Here is a 15,936-nt window from a genome sequence, read left to right as displayed (position 1 = left end):
CTGAACAAGATATAATATATAAATGTGATGGACTATTACAGCGCTAAAAGAAATGATGAAAGGGATGATTTCAGAGACACCTGGGAAAACTTTTATGAATTAATTCAGTAGGAGCAAAGTAAAGTAGAACCAGAACTGATTCCACAGCGACAACAATATTGTAAAGACAAACAATTTTGAAAGACAGTTGAATCTCTGATCAACACAACAAGCAACCAGGATTTCAGAAAGCTAATGATCAAACATGATACACACCTTATGAGAAAGAGGTGATGGACTCAAGAGTACATACTGAGACCTTTTTTTGGACACAGCCAATCTGGAAATTTATTTTGCTTGACTATGCATGTCTGCAACAGTTTCGTATTTTGTTTCTTTCTCAGTGGAGGGTAGGGTGTGGGTAGAAGGGAGAGAAAGTGGATTTATTTATTGATTACCAAAAGTTAAATTTAATTTAAAAACCAGAGGAATAAAGAAGGAAAGGAAGAATTCTTGAACAACTGAGGATGACAGAAAATAAAATAGAGAATTTTGATGACAAAAAATTGAATGGTTTTTGCACAAAAAAATAAATGCAGTGAAAATTTGAAGTGAAATAGTTTATATTTCACTTCAAAGGGGAAAAAAACCTTTGTAGCAAATTTCTCTGATAAGATTCTGGTTTCCAAGGTACACAGAAGATTCATTCAAGTAAATAAGAACAAGAGTCATTCCTCAATAGATAAAACAGTCAAAGTAGATGAAGTTCTCAAAAGAAAGATAAGTTTTCAACAATCACATGCAAAAGTGCCCCAAATTCCAAGAGAAATCAAAAACTAAAGCAACTTAGAGGCTCTAACTCATACCTAGAGAAAGGCAAGATGATAAAAAAAGAAAATGATAATCGGTAAGAAAATAGGGGGACAAGTACATTATTGGCAGAACTTTGAATTGGTCCAACTATTCTGGACAGAAATTTGGGATTACAGTTCAAAAGTCACTAAACTGCTTATAACCTTGGACAGAGCAATATCAGACATCTATCCCAACAAGATCCAAGAAAGAGGGAAAGCGTCTGTAAGTACAAAAATAGGCACAGCAACACTTTATCATATTAGCAAGGAAATGGAAACAAAAAGGTGATCCCATGAATTGAGGCATGGAAAAGGAAACTATGACATATAATAAAAATGACAACAATAATTGTACTTATATGGCACTTTTAAGTTTGCAAGGCCCTTGTAAATATTATCTCATTTTGTCTTCACAACCACCCTGAAAGGTAAGTGTTATTATTATTCCCTATTCTCTGGCTGAGGAAACTGGGACAATCAGAGGTTAAGTAACTTGTCCAGCCAGTAAGCGTGTGAGACTGCATTTGAACTCAGGTCTTCCTGCTTCTCAGTCCAGTGCTCTACCCACTGCACCACTTAGCTGAATATAATGGAATATTATCATCCCATAAGAAATGATAAAAGGGACGGGGATGATTTATAGAAACCTTGGAAAGTTTCTGTTGTGGTGTAAAGTAAACAGAACTAATTTATACAATGATTATAGCACTGTAACAGCATAACAGTGAAAGACTTCAGAACAATGAGCAATGTAATGACCAACCATGACTCTAAAAGACAAAACAGTAATTCATGTTCCTCATTTCTTGGCAGAGAAGTGACAGACTAAATATATAGAATGAAACATACATTTTCAGATATAGCTAATGTGTAGATTGGTTTTGCTTGACTGTACTTATTTTTCGCAGGAGAGAGCTTTCATTTTTTTTTCCATAAAGAAGGAGATTTATTCAGGGGGAAATAAAGGAGTTATGAGAATAATATTTTTTAAAAAGAAAAGAGTATCAATGAAATGCTTTAAAATAGCAAAAAGAAATTCATGGCATATACAACCTTTTTCTATTCTTCTTTGTCCGTAAAAATGAGCATAATTGTTGATGTTTGTCAAATTCGTAATAAAAAAAATTTCTAAAGACAAGAATAGATTAAAAATACCCCCAAAAACATATGACTAGTAAATAACAGACTCACTGAGTTGGAAGTGACATCAAACATTATATAAACAGGAATTCTTAATCTTTTTTGTAACATGGACCACTTCATAGAATAATGTTTTTAAATGCATAAAATAAAATACAAAGGATTAGAAAAGAAACCCATTATATTGAAATGGTTACCAATATTTTTTTTTCAAAGTTCGAATATCCCAGATTAAGAATCCCTAATCCAAATCCAATCCGAACAGGAATGTCCTCTATAACATAGTGGTAATCTAACTTTTTTCTTACAGACCACAAAAACAAGGGGTGGGGTGGGGGTGGGGGAGATTGACCTCTCTAACCTCTCTATGTCCTAAGGCAGCCTATTCCACTTTTATATTAATACATCCTCAATACTTCTTCAATGCTCTTAAGTATAACACTGTTAACCACCTTTTCTTCTTGGATGTTTTTTTCCTTTCTTGAATATATATAATATATTAACATAATATACGTTACTAGAACCTAAATGTTTTGATGGTTAAGTTAATGATCTTTCCACTACCATCAGGCCAACCTGAACTATAACAACAAATTATCAATTCCCAATTAATAGATTGGGAGAATAATAGATACTATGCACAAGAAAATTTATTACTTTACAATAAAAATAACACAATCAAATCACTAAGTGTGACTAATGCTCTTCTGTGATACTAAATCTCCTGTTTTTCAGGACAATAATAGATGGTAAAATTACCAGGCTGATTTCAAGCAGTTACCTGGCTTCTGTGTGCAGTAACTCTTGGCTACATCAGTTGGCCATAGATGAAATCTAAGCGAAAAGATAACTTTGGTCTGTCGTTGAACCTAAAGTAATAGAAAAAAAAAAGCAGAATCACTGAATTTAACACAAAGATCATTGGTAATTTTAAATCCTAATCACAATCTGTCATTTGCTGATCATATACATAAATTTGAACAATCCTTTCCTTGTATCTATTATAAACATATAGTAGACAATAAAATTCTACTGGCTAGAAACAGACTAGAAGTCTAGTCAACAGTCAAATAAACACACCTACAATGCGCAAAAGCACAGTGCTAATTGCTAGGGATACAAAAAAGGGGGGGAGCAAATAAAAGACAATATTGGCCCTCAAGGAGCTTACAATATAAAAGGAAACTGGAGGGGGAGGAAAGGAGCAGCATGATTTAATCCAAAAAAAGTGACCATCTGTGAAATCATGAGATGCCCTGCCCTGGACTCCCTCCTTAAAATGGAGGATCTAGGAGAAGCTCTCCCACATCTACCCTCTACCTTCTCCAACAGAAAGCTCCAGGAGCAGAGGGGACTATAATGAACCACAAGTTTGAGTTAACAGAATTTTGCAGGATGATACAGACTATAATTAAGTTCAGAAGTACAGTTAGGCAGAAAATGCTACTAGTACTTGGGTACTAGTCTCTGTTCCTGAATTAACTCCAGATGTGATCTTAGGCAAGTCACTTATCCCCTTTGGGGCCGAGTTTCCAGATCTATTAATCAGGGGACTTGTATTTAATAATAATAATGATAGTTTTTCTCCCAACATTGTGAGATAGGCAGAACAAGTATTTATCATTATACTCATTTTACACACTGGGAAAATGGAAGTCAGAGATATTAAGGAACTTGTCTATGGTCACATGACTACTAAGTCCTAGAAGTGCGAGTCAAACTAGAGCTCCTGACTTCAGACTGTTCATTATACTACTCCTTAATGTTCTCTAAGGTTCTATCCAAATGTGATATTCTCAGACTAGTATTCTATATACTTACTTAGGAAAAACGAATGATTGGGAGAAACATACACCACTTCAGTTAACATGTTACAAAGGCTTCAGGGCACTCTAACAAGTAGAAACCAGGAAAAAATTATTTTTTCCTCTCACATTAAAGACTATGATATAAATATGATTATGAATAGTGGCTTTGAAATACAGCCATAAAGGGGAATAATCTTCACCAATAATTTTAGAAACTAACAACCAATGAATCTAAATATTATATTTTAGGGAGCTATATAAAATTTACTTTAACTTCTTATAGTGAATTATTAGAATTATTATTTAATGTGCCTCATTAGGTAAAAAGTTCCTTATCACCGAGTTAAGCCCACACTTGGATCAATTTAATTCTACTCAATAGATATGTATTAAGTGTCTGATATGTGTAAAGCTCTATGACACACTCTAGACAAACAGACATGGGGGGGGAGCCAGCCCTGCCCTCAAGGAGCTTATATTCTTTTAGGGAACATTTTAAAACATTGAGAATATTTAAAAAGATAAATAAATGAAAAGGCTTACTATGAACCCCTTATACCCTGCAACACACAGTGCTATGGGTTAGAAAACCAAATATATACATAAATACAATATAAGGAGAAAAAAAGTACTAAAAACTGGGGGTGGGTTATGTCAGGAAAAATCTTCCCATAGGAGATGGCACCTTAGTTAAGCCTCAATGGGCTTCAGATAAGACAATGTTTAAACCTTAAAGAGCAAAGGGCTCTAAGAGGCAGAACTGAAAGGAAGCATTCATCTTGCCATCATTCACAAATGATCCGATTCGACCTTCAAGAACTTGGAAATTCCTTTATCTGAAAATACTCTTTTACCCTTCCACTTTTCCCTAAGCCTCATTACTCTGAAACTTATTCTTTATATTCACACCAAGATCTCCAATCCTTCACCCTTCAGTACCTTCCCAGGTCAGCTTGGCTATATTCTCCTAACTTCCCAATCTTGAAACACTGGTTAAACAGTTTCACTCTACACTATCCTCTTCTCTAAATTCTCTTACTGTCTTGTCCTGCATTTGATCACTCATTTGACAAACGCCAACCCTGGTTCTTCCACTGCTCCCACCACCTACCTCCTCTGCTCCTATTTACCTATTACAATACATAACTGGGGAAAGTCATATAACCACGCAAATTGAAATTACTACAAATTTATGTATGTAATCCTAATTCTTCCTAACTTTCCTATTACTGTCCCAAGTACCATCATCTTCTCCCAAATCACCCAGACTGTCAACACAGATGTCATCTTCAACCCTTCATTCTCTCTTACCTCCCCCATATCCAATCACTTGCCAGGTCTTGTCTGTTATATTTTTCCCTTATCTATCAAATACACCCCCCTTCTTTCCTCTTACACTGCCACCATCTTGTGTATGCCCTCATCACCACAAGATTGGACTGCTGCAATTGCCTTCTGCTTGGCAGCCTTGCCTCAAAAGTCCCTCTCCACTCCAGTTCATCCTCCACTCAGTTGCCAAATTGATCTTTCTAAAGCCAAGGACTGGCCATGTCACCCCCACTCCCACTCAATAAACTCCTCCAAGAGCAAACATAAAATCACTACTTGGCTTTTAGAGTCCTTTATAATTTGGCCCCTTCTTACATACCTTTTCAGTATTCTTATATCTTACATCCCTCCACAAACTCTAAGATCCATAAGACATTCCATCTCTCAACTCCAAGCACTTTCACAGCCTATCTCCTACTCTCTAATCTAAAATACCTTCTGCAGGAAACCTTTCCAGATCTCCCTTAATATTAGTGTGCCTTCCCTCTGTTGATTATATCCAATTTATCATTCTTAAGATATCCTATATATCTTGTTTGTATGTAGCTCTTTGCATGTTGTCTCTCTCCACACCCCTTGGTCTCCACCTGCTCAAGTTCAGCATTACAGTGTGACAGAGAGATACAGAATCTGATTCGGGGCACAAAAAGGCTCCAAAGAACGCAAAATGTCAAAGGTAGAAGGGATGTTAAAAGGAAATCCAGTCTTTCCCCTATGCTTCTTTAATGGCTATGTTTCCTCCCTCACTACCTGCAAACATCAAAGTCTCTCTCAAACTTAAAAATCCTTTAGTAAAGTCCACCATCCCTGTTAGCTATCCTTCTCTATCTCTCCTTCCTTAAACTACTAAACTTCATTTCCTCTCCTGTCATTCTCTTCTAAGCCATCTACAATTTAGCTGCCAGTCTCATTCATCTGATACCGCTCTTTGCAAAGTTAGCCATGATTTTTAAAAAGCCAAACCTAATATAATATAGCCTTTTCACCACCCTCAATCCTTCTTCAATTCTCTGAAGCATGACACTGATAACCATCTTCTCCTCTTGGATATTTTTTCCTCTTAAGTTTTCCTGACACACTGCTCACTCTTGACTCTGTTTCTCTTCCTACCTGTCTGATTCCTCTTTCTCAAGCAGCCTGTACAGAATTTTCATCCACTTCACTCCCACAAACTGTATATGCCACTGAACCCTCTGCTCTTTTTTCTTTATACACTCTCTTTTGGTGACCTCATCAGCTCCCCATAAGTGTAATTATCATCTCCATGCAAATGACTCCCAGATACACATAAACACACACATACACACAAAATCAATCTCTACTTTTAGTCCCCCTCTTAAGTTCCAATTCCACAAAATCAACTATCTATTGGACACATCAACCTTGATGCCCTGCTGGCATGTCAAATCCAGCTTGTCTAAAACAAAACTCATTATCTTTTCCCTAAAACTCATCCCTTCCCCACCTTCCCTACTACTATCCTCCAGGTCAAGTAAAGTGAAATCCAGGTGTAGCCCTCAGCTATACTCCCTTATCTCACATCTCATCATCAACTGCCTTTGTTTTTGTTGCTGGGGTTTTTTTGTTTTGTTTTGTTTTAGGATAGGCAATGGGGTTATGACTTGCCCAAGGTCACACAGCTAGTAAGTGTTATGCCTCTGAGGCTGGATTTGAACTCAGGTCCTCCTGAATCCAGGGCTGGTGCTCTATCCACTGTGTCATCTAGCTGCACCCTGCCAAATCCTTTAACTTCTATCTACACAACAATTCTTGAATGAATCCCCTTATCTCTACTCACATTCATCTCCCTAGTTCAGGTCCTCAGCACCTCTCACTTGGATTTCTAACTAGTCTTCCTGCCTCACAGTCTCTCCTCATTCTAATTCATCCTCCACAAAACCACCAAAATGGTTTTCCAGAGAGACAGGTTGTCACCACATCATCCATCCAACTCAATAAATTCCATTAGCTAGCTACCTATTACCTTCACAATCAAATATTAACTCCTCTTTGATATTTAAAGATCTATATCCCTTCCTATCTTTCAGCCTTCTCTATCTCTCCCCGAACTCTACAGCTCTGCCATACTGACCGACCTACTGGTGCTGTTTCTCATCCTGGGCCCTCCATCTATCATGCCTGGGATGCTCTTGATCCTCACCAGCCCTTGAGAATCTTGGCTTTCTTCAAGACTCAGCTCAAATTCCACAAGGCCTTTCCTGCTTCCCCATCCCCTGGTTGCTAGTGCCTTCCCTTTTGAGGTTATTCTGTTTCTTCTCTGTATCTCTCTTATATATACCTATTTATGTACATGCTGTCTTCTCTATTAGAACATGAACTCTATGAAGAAGTTTTACTTTTTGTTTGTATCCTCAAGGTTTAGCAAAATGACACAATGGTGATAATAATAATAATAATAATAATAATAGCTAGCATTTATATAATGCTTAAGATTTAAAAAGTGCTTTTCAAATATTATCCCCCCAATAAATCTGGTATTACTACTACCCCATTTACATGAGAAAACTGGGGCAGACAGCAGTTAAGTGACTTGTCAGAATCACTCAGTAGAAGGGAATCTATGGAAGAGTCCAGTGTTAAGCCCACTTCACAACCTAGGAGGTAGTACATAATTGCTTTATAAATGCTTGCTGATGGTGGTAGTGGGAGATGATAATACTGAATCAAAGGGAAGAAATTTTAATTAAGCCTAGAAAATCAGGCTGGAAAAAAGAAAAGTATGCTGAAACCAACAGGTGAGGGCTCTAAATGCCAGGATCATCACCATCATCATTGCAACTAACATTCATATAGCACTATAAAGTTTGTGATACTCTGTACATGTTATACCTAGAGCTTCGTATAGTACCTGGCACACTACTACTACTAAATGTAATAATTTATATTGTTTTATCCTACAAGCAATAGGGAGTCATTGATCCTCGATGGAAAGAAATGATATGGATAGACTTGTATTTTAGGAGCATTATTTTGGCAGTAGTGTTGTCTATGATAAATTGGAGAAAGGAAAGACCAAGAAGATCACTGAAATAGTCTAGGACAGGAGTGGGGAACCTTGTGTCCTATGTCCTTGGATGCAGCCTTTTGACTGAGTCCAAGTTTTGCAGACCAAATCCTTTTATTAAGGGGATTTGTTCTGTGAAGTTTAGATTCAGTCAAAGGGCCACACTTGAGGACCTAGAAGGCTGTAGGTTCCCCACCCCTACTCTAGAAGAGAGGTCCTCAGGAAGGTAAACCTGGGCTCCACCCCTGCAACCACACTGGACTCTGATAGATGAGCTTTTCCTTTTTGCCTGATCTTACTGGGATATTCTCTCTCTCTCTCTCTCTCTCCAATGTCAAATCAAATCAACAATTATGTATTAAGCATTTAGTATCCCAATGAATGCAAAAACAGTCCCTGGCTGGAGGGAGTTCATCTACTAAGAAGACATCAGGTAAGTCATTTATGTCCGTACAAGATACAGATAGGATAAACATACAGATCATTTTGGAGGGGAAGGCTCTAGAAGCTGGAAATACTCAGAAAGGGCTGTGTGAATAGAAAGGTAGTAATTTATGCATAACATGGACTATCAACAAAACTTAAGCAACTACTATAACACTATGGGAAGGAGGAGTAAAAAATTGAGAATGCCAATATATTGATATGTCTGGATGAATGGTGAAGCCCTAAACAGCAATAGGCAATTCAGTGGAGAGGCATATGTAGGGAAGAAGATGAAAAGTTCTGTTTTGGAAACAAATTTGAGATGCTTCTGGAACATTTAGAGAGCAATGTCCAGCGGGCAGTACATGATATAATAACAGAAAATATTTATACAACACTTACTATGTGTCAGACACTCGGTTAACAATTATTATCTCATTTGATCCTTACAACCACCCTGGAGACAGGTGCTATTATTATCTCATTTTACAGATAACGGAAACTAAGGCAAAGAGAAGTTAAATGACTTTCATAAGATAACACAGCTGGTAAGGGTCTGAGGCCAGATTTGAACTCAGATTTTATTGACTCCAGGCCTGACACTCTAACCACTATGCCACCTCAAGCAAACTTTAGGAGCTACAGCAGGGCTAAACATACAGATTTGAGTACTAAATGATAATTGAAAGCATTAGAGCTGATCACCCAGAGAAAGCAGGGAGAAGGAAACAGTGGCCCAGAACAGAGCCATGGAGTTCGAAACCCACAGTTTAAGTGGGCATAATATGAATCATGGCGTACAAAGGAAACTGTGAAAGAATAGTAAACCTAAGTAGCATTTGAAGGACAGAGTTGTATCAGGATAGGATGACCAACATTTGTAAAAAGCTGTAGAGAAGTTAAGAAGGGTGAGAAATTGTGGGGGAGGGGGGGGAGATTTTCAGGTTTTAGCAATTAGGAGATAGCTCCTAACCTTGAAGAAAAAAGTAGAGTGGTGAATTGAACAGTCTAATAGAAAACTGAAAAGTGACAAAAGTGAGGAAGTTAAGTTATTCCTTTCTAGGAATATGGCTATGAAAGAAGGGAAAGATATAATATGATAGAGTCAATTAAGAGCTTTTTCTGTTTGTTTGTTTTAAAGAATGAGGAAGATCTAAGTTTGTTTATGCTAACAGGGAAATAAAGAGATATTCAAGATGAGAAAGGAAAGGGCAAGATCCTGGAGGAAACAGGAAGGTACAAGCAGAAGAGCTGGCACAGGCAAAAAGAGTCACCTCTTTATCAAATACTAGAGCGAATGAGAAAGGAATGATTATGCTGTAGAATGGTATTAAGGTGGAGAACAAGGGAGGAGGGAAGCTATCAGCCAGTGATTTGGAGTTTGTTTGGTTTTTTGTTTTTTTGAAGGCAGAAGAGGTAGGAAGTGAGTTCCTTTGCTGGCAGAGAGAGGAGGGAGGACATATCTTAAGGTAAAAAGAAAAGATTAGCAACAGCCCATTCTAGGAATGTGATAGCCAATTATGGAAGAATACAAGGACTGTCATGCAGTCCAACTGAGGTCAGATAATATAGTGGACTCAAAACATATTACACATATGTAACAGAAGAAAAGGCACATAGCAGGGATAAGTCAGGGTTGGGGTTTATTGAAGCATGAATGGTAATCTGATAAGGAAAGACCACAAGGAGAAGAAAATGAGACCTGAGTAGATGTGATAGCCTGGGAGAACAGAGTAGGGTAGCAACAATGGAGATTTAAATGATAATGAAAAATAGGTTTAAAAGGGGCTTTGTTTTTCTTGCTTTCTCAATGGGCAGGGGGATGAAGGAGGAGGGAAGGAGAGAATTCAGAAATGAAAATAAAATAAAATAGAATTTAAAAAAAAGAAATAGGTTTAAAAGGAAGGAAGCTGACAGAAGGACAGCATTTTGTGATAGAACAAAAAATTTCATACTACTGGATCTAATTAATAAAGAAGCATTTATTGAATGCCACTATAATTAACAAATGGGTTTCTTCTCTGGCTCTGTCCTTGCCACCTTTCACCATTTTTGTTTTCTCTGGGTAATCAGCTCCCATACTTTCAATTATCATTTAGTACTCAAAAGATAGTAAGCAAAACAAGAAAAAAAGAAAATCTCTGTCTTCCAGGAACTTATTCTACAAAGTGAGATAATATGTACACATATTAAGAACATGCAGAATACATACAAAGAAATACAAGGTTCTGTAGAAGCCTTGTATAGGATGTGGTGATGCTTAAGCGATCTTTGAAGGAAAATAGGAATTCAAAGAGATAGCAATGGGAATGCATTCTAGATGCAGGGTAGGGGCAGTTAAGTGGCACAGTGGATAGAGCACCAGCCCTTAAGTCAGGAGGACCTGAGTTCAAATGCGACCTCAGACAAAACACTTGACACTTACTAGCTGTCACCCTGGGCAAGTCATTTAACCCCAACTGCCTTAAAAAAAAAAAGCAGATGCAGGGTAAAGCCCTGGCAAAAGCACAGGATGGAGGAATATGTTATGCATGAGGGACAACAAGAAGGCCAGTTTGGCTGGACTTTAGAATAACAGTGTATAATAAATTTGGAATGGTTATCTGGAATCAGGTGGTGAAGGGCTTTTGAAACTTATTTATGGTAATTATGAAATTAACGGCATAACTATCCCTGCTAGTAGCTGAAGCAGATAAAGATGTTGAGAAGACTGATGAATTGAGAGAACAGGGTGTTTGAGGAGATAACAAATAAACCATCCCCAAGTATGGACCATATAATATGAAATTCTATGACCCTATTTAATCAGAGAACTCTGGTATATGGGCATACATCATAATCTCTAAGAAGGTAACCAAGGTTTAGTGAGAATTTCTAAATCCACATTGCTAAAAAGTGATAGAACTAGAGCCAAAACCTAAGTCTTCTGATTCATATATAGTACAAAACACATATGTCTAGCAGTTTGCTGATATTAAGAGTTCATAATTCTTCTTGTATCACAGACCCTTTCAGCAGACTGATGAAGCCTACTGACTCCTCAGAATTCTGTTTTTAAATGTATAAGGTAAAATGCAAAAAATTACAAAGGAAATCAACTACAGTGAAATAAAGATCATTTTCCCCCATCCAGGTTCACAGACAGTTTGACTCATGCACACCAAGTTAAGAACCTGTGGCTTAAATAAGTGTTTTTAATATAAACAAATCAAGAAAGTGATAGTCTGAAAGACATTTAGGAAATATGGAATGAGTTGCATTTACATTCAAGCAGGCAAAGAAACCCACCCGGATTCATGATTTTTACCTAAAATTTACATTATTTCCAGTATCACCTATGTTCTCATTTCTTCACCTATGATTGCCAGAAGTTTGTTGTGAAAGGAAGATTTTATTTTTAAACAGATTCACATGCAATTCGCTGTTTATGGATGGTGAGAAATGCTTTTTCTGCAAGAGAACTTGCAAAGTGACAGAAGCAGCAAAAATCACGGACAGTTGTGTAAAAAAGCCATTGCTCACAATAAATGAATCTATAAAACCCACCCAAATAATAAAAATAACACGGAAGGCAGATCTATCACTGTTATAAGAGTATAAGAGGGCAGGAATCGGCTTAATTTTTTTGTATGACTAACATTATATTGCACAATGTAAGACTACTAGTGGCAAATAAAAGACTTGGGGACCTGTGTGGTCACCAACAAGTCTAAGTTCCTTCTCAGAATGCTAAAGAGTCTGATGTTAAACTGCAGCCCTCCCCTGCATGATAGATGAAACAAACCCCTGTAAAATACAAGATCATAAACACAGAACTCAAAGGCAGACTGAAAGGCCATCTATTCCACTTTATGAATATCTGAGAAGTATTAAAATCAGCATCTACTTGAAAATCTCTAGTGTCAGAGCGAGTTTCCTAATGGTGGACAACTCAAACTGTTAAAAAATCTTCCTAATATAGAATCACTAAAGTGTTTCCCCTATAATTTCAATCTGTTGAGTCTCCCAGGGCCAAAGACAGGAAGTCTGATTTCTTTTCTATAGGAGACTTTCGATTCAAAAGAAATTCAACAAATATTTATTAAGCATTCAGAGTACAGAGCACTCTAACAGGTATCAGGGAAGGGAAGGGAATAAGTATTTATATAGCACCTACTAGTGGCCCAAACTGTTCTAAGTGCTTTTTACAAAAGTATTATCTTAAGTGCCCTCAGAATTATCAGAGATATCAAGTTAAAGACACAGGTTTTATACCTGAAGGAACTAACATACTAACAGAAAGGCAAGACACAGATATTCTACATTATTTTGTATTATAATCAAGTGAATCAGATAAACAAAAAAACTCCAGTCAATATATATTAAGCACCTAACTGGAAGGTCTCACAGAGGACAAAAGGCAAAAACCAAAATTGACCCAAACAAGCTAGGGGCTACATTCTACTGAGAGAATATACTAAGATAAGCAAATATAAGGAAATTACTGTGAAAATGGATTCAAGCAGGCAGAGGAGAATGCAACCTGAAGTGAACCCCAAAGAAAAGTAGAAGTGAGAGAATGCATTCAAAGAATGGGGGACAAAACAGTCAATAATCCATCAGCAAGCATTTATTGAGCCAAACATAGTGCTAAATTACAGAAATACAAGTAAAAAAATAAAAATAAAAACAATCCTTGCCCTGAAGGAGCTTGTTCACATTATAGGGAAGATACCTATCTGGAAAAGCCACCTGCAAAAAGTGGGATTTGAACTGAGTACTGAAAACTAGCCAGGGAAGCTAAGAGAAAGAGAAGAGAGAGTTATTCTAGAAATGAGAGAAAGTCAGGAAATGCAAAAATCAAATAAGCAGGTTTAACAGGCAAGTATAGCTGGATGGCAGTGTTTGTGAACAAGAGTAAAGTGTAAGAAGACTGGACCCATAAGAAGTAAGGTTGTGAAGAGCTTTAAATGACCAAAAAAAAAAAAGCAAGTAAGTTTACATTTGATACAGAAGGTAACAGGGAACCACTGAAGTTTACTGAGAGGGTGACATGGTGAATCACATCCTTTAGAAAAAAATCACTTTGGAGTGAAGTGAATAGAACCAGGAGAATGTTGCACACAGTAACAGCCACATTGTGCGATGACTAACTTTGATAGACTTAGCTCTTCTCAGCAATGCAAGGATCCAAGACATCTCCAAAAGTCTCATGATGGAAAATGCTATCCATATACAGAGAAAGAACTATGGAGTTTGAATGCAGTTCAAAGCATACTATTTGCATTTTTTTTCCTTCTGTTTTGTTTCTTCTTTTTTGTGGTTCCTCCTATTGGTTCTAATCGTCTTTACAACATGACTAATGTGAAAATGTTTAATAGGAATGTATGCCTATATCGGATTGCATGCTGTCTTGGGCGGAAGGAGATGGGGGAGAAAATTCAAAACTCAAAAGTTTATGGAAGTGAATGTTGAAAACTAAAAATTAATTATTAATTTTAAAAAATTACTTTGGCATCTGGGTGGAGAATGGATTGAAGCAAGGAGAGATTTGAGATGAGAAGATGAATTTGAAGGCAATTCTAAGAGTCCAGGTCAGTCATGATGAGGGTGCAAAGTAGGGTAATAGAAACATACAAGAGATGTGTGATGGCAGAAACATCAAGATTTGGCAATAGATTGGGTATGTGCAGTTAACACTGAGGTTGCTTGGCCAGGTGACTGGGAAAATAGTGGTGTCTCTTCCTCCACCTCATGCCTCCTTCTTTTGAACAGCAAAGACCACTTCTAGAAAAAGATTACAACATGTCAAAAAGCTTGAAGATGATTTTTGTCACAACAGGAACTATGGGAGGGATCAAGAGAAAGTAATCTTATTTTTGGACCACTATAATGTGATTATCAATAAATTAATCCTTCTCAATACTCTCAAATACAGCCATAATTTGTAAGACGCTTACTGTTTTGTAACTAATGGACATTTTGACATATGTGGCTTGGCATGTGAGGCACTCCCAAAAACCATGTTGTTGGAAGTAGTTGCATAATCTGGTTTCTGCTCAATTTGATCACCTAACAATGGAAAGACAGGGCATCTACCCTTAAAGCTATCATAGTTAAGTCCTTGAGGAACACAGAAATTTTAGTGTGGCTATGTGGAAAAGTGTCAAAAATCGAATTCCATGACACTGTGAGATTCTCAAGGGCAGAAACTGTCTCGTGCCTCACTTTGTATCCCTAGTGCTTTGCACAGTGCCTGATACATAGTGAACACTTAATACATGCTTACTGAGTGAATGATTGATACAGGTGCCTCTCTGAATTCAGCCTGACTCAGGGACGAACGCAAATTCATATTATGAGAAAGATGTTCACGAATAGGTGGTTGAAAGTGCTTGATCAGCTAGGTGCTCAGAACAAGCTAAAGGACTATACTTCCTAGGACACTGGCTTATATGTGTGGCAAACATGACAGACATTTATAATGAAGAATCTTAAGAGAACACATCAAATTTCTACCATTACTAAGGGCCTACATGGAATAAAGGATGAAATGTTCCTCAGTATCAGTTGTATCTTGGGGCCAAAATGACATTTCAGAAGTCATGAAGATAAACTTGACTCCTGCCAAGGAAACTTATTGAAAGAAGAGTATAAATACAATTTGGGGAATCCAGAGGGCACTTAAATATTAAAGCTTTTTAATATTTTGCCACACTATTAGCCAGAAAACATGACAAAAGTTGAGGGATTGTATATGAAGCACTTTTCAAGAAAGTCAAATCCTTTATCTGATTAGTGATTCAACACCACCTATAAAGCTGAAATATAAAATCTATGAACACATTCAAATCTCTTCCTAAAGTTAGGAATAAGCAATGGTAAAGTGGTTCCTTCTGTTTATGAAACATTTTTCTGTGCATACTGATGCTGGATGTTGTTTGTCTTGTATGGTATTAACTAGCTGGTATTAAAAAGATTCGGTACCTTAGGGATCACTGCCTGTCTTGTAGTTTCCCTTCTGTCCAGAGGAATCTCTCTACTTGCTTATTTTAATTAAAAAATTTCTGGCTCTGTATAATACAAAATGCCACACAATAACTCTTTTGTAATGGATTACATTTGTGCTTTCTCTATTAGCTCTGGATATGACATAAGCACAATGTCATATTTCTATGCATATAGAATATTCCCAGAGAATCTTACATGTGAATATATACATAAGACGTGCATGTATGTATATCTACATACAAACACATACACATATCAGTAGTCCTAAACTTCTAAATTATGTAAAAAGATCTATTAACATGTTCAGTCTTATTTCTGTTGCGTCCAACTCTCTATTACCTCATTTAGGGTTTTCCTGGAAAGGATACTGGAGTGGTTTGCTATA

The 15,936-nt window shown here is 37.0% G+C and overlaps 1 protein-coding gene across 1 annotated transcript in view; it reads right to left on the bottom strand.

Moving 5' to 3' along the window:
* The window catches only part of GATAD2A (GATA zinc finger domain containing 2A), a 218,302-nt gene that overhangs the window by 153,733 nt on the left and 48,633 nt on the right, over positions 1–15,936 (bottom strand). Inside the window, 1 exon segment of the mRNA XM_078154032.1 lies at positions 2,755–2,842. The gene's annotated coding sequence lies outside the window, so the exon portion shown is untranslated.

This window comes from Phascolarctos cinereus, unplaced genomic scaffold, assembly GCF_003287225.1.
Source record: "Phascolarctos cinereus isolate Bilbo 61053 unplaced genomic scaffold, phaCin_HiC Scaffold_4;HRSCAF=312, whole genome shotgun sequence".
NCBI classification, from domain to species: domain Eukaryota; kingdom Metazoa; phylum Chordata; class Mammalia; order Diprotodontia; family Phascolarctidae; genus Phascolarctos; species Phascolarctos cinereus.
The sequence above is the reverse complement of the archived record's forward strand: the minus strand, read 5'-3'. Positions and strand labels throughout refer to the sequence as shown.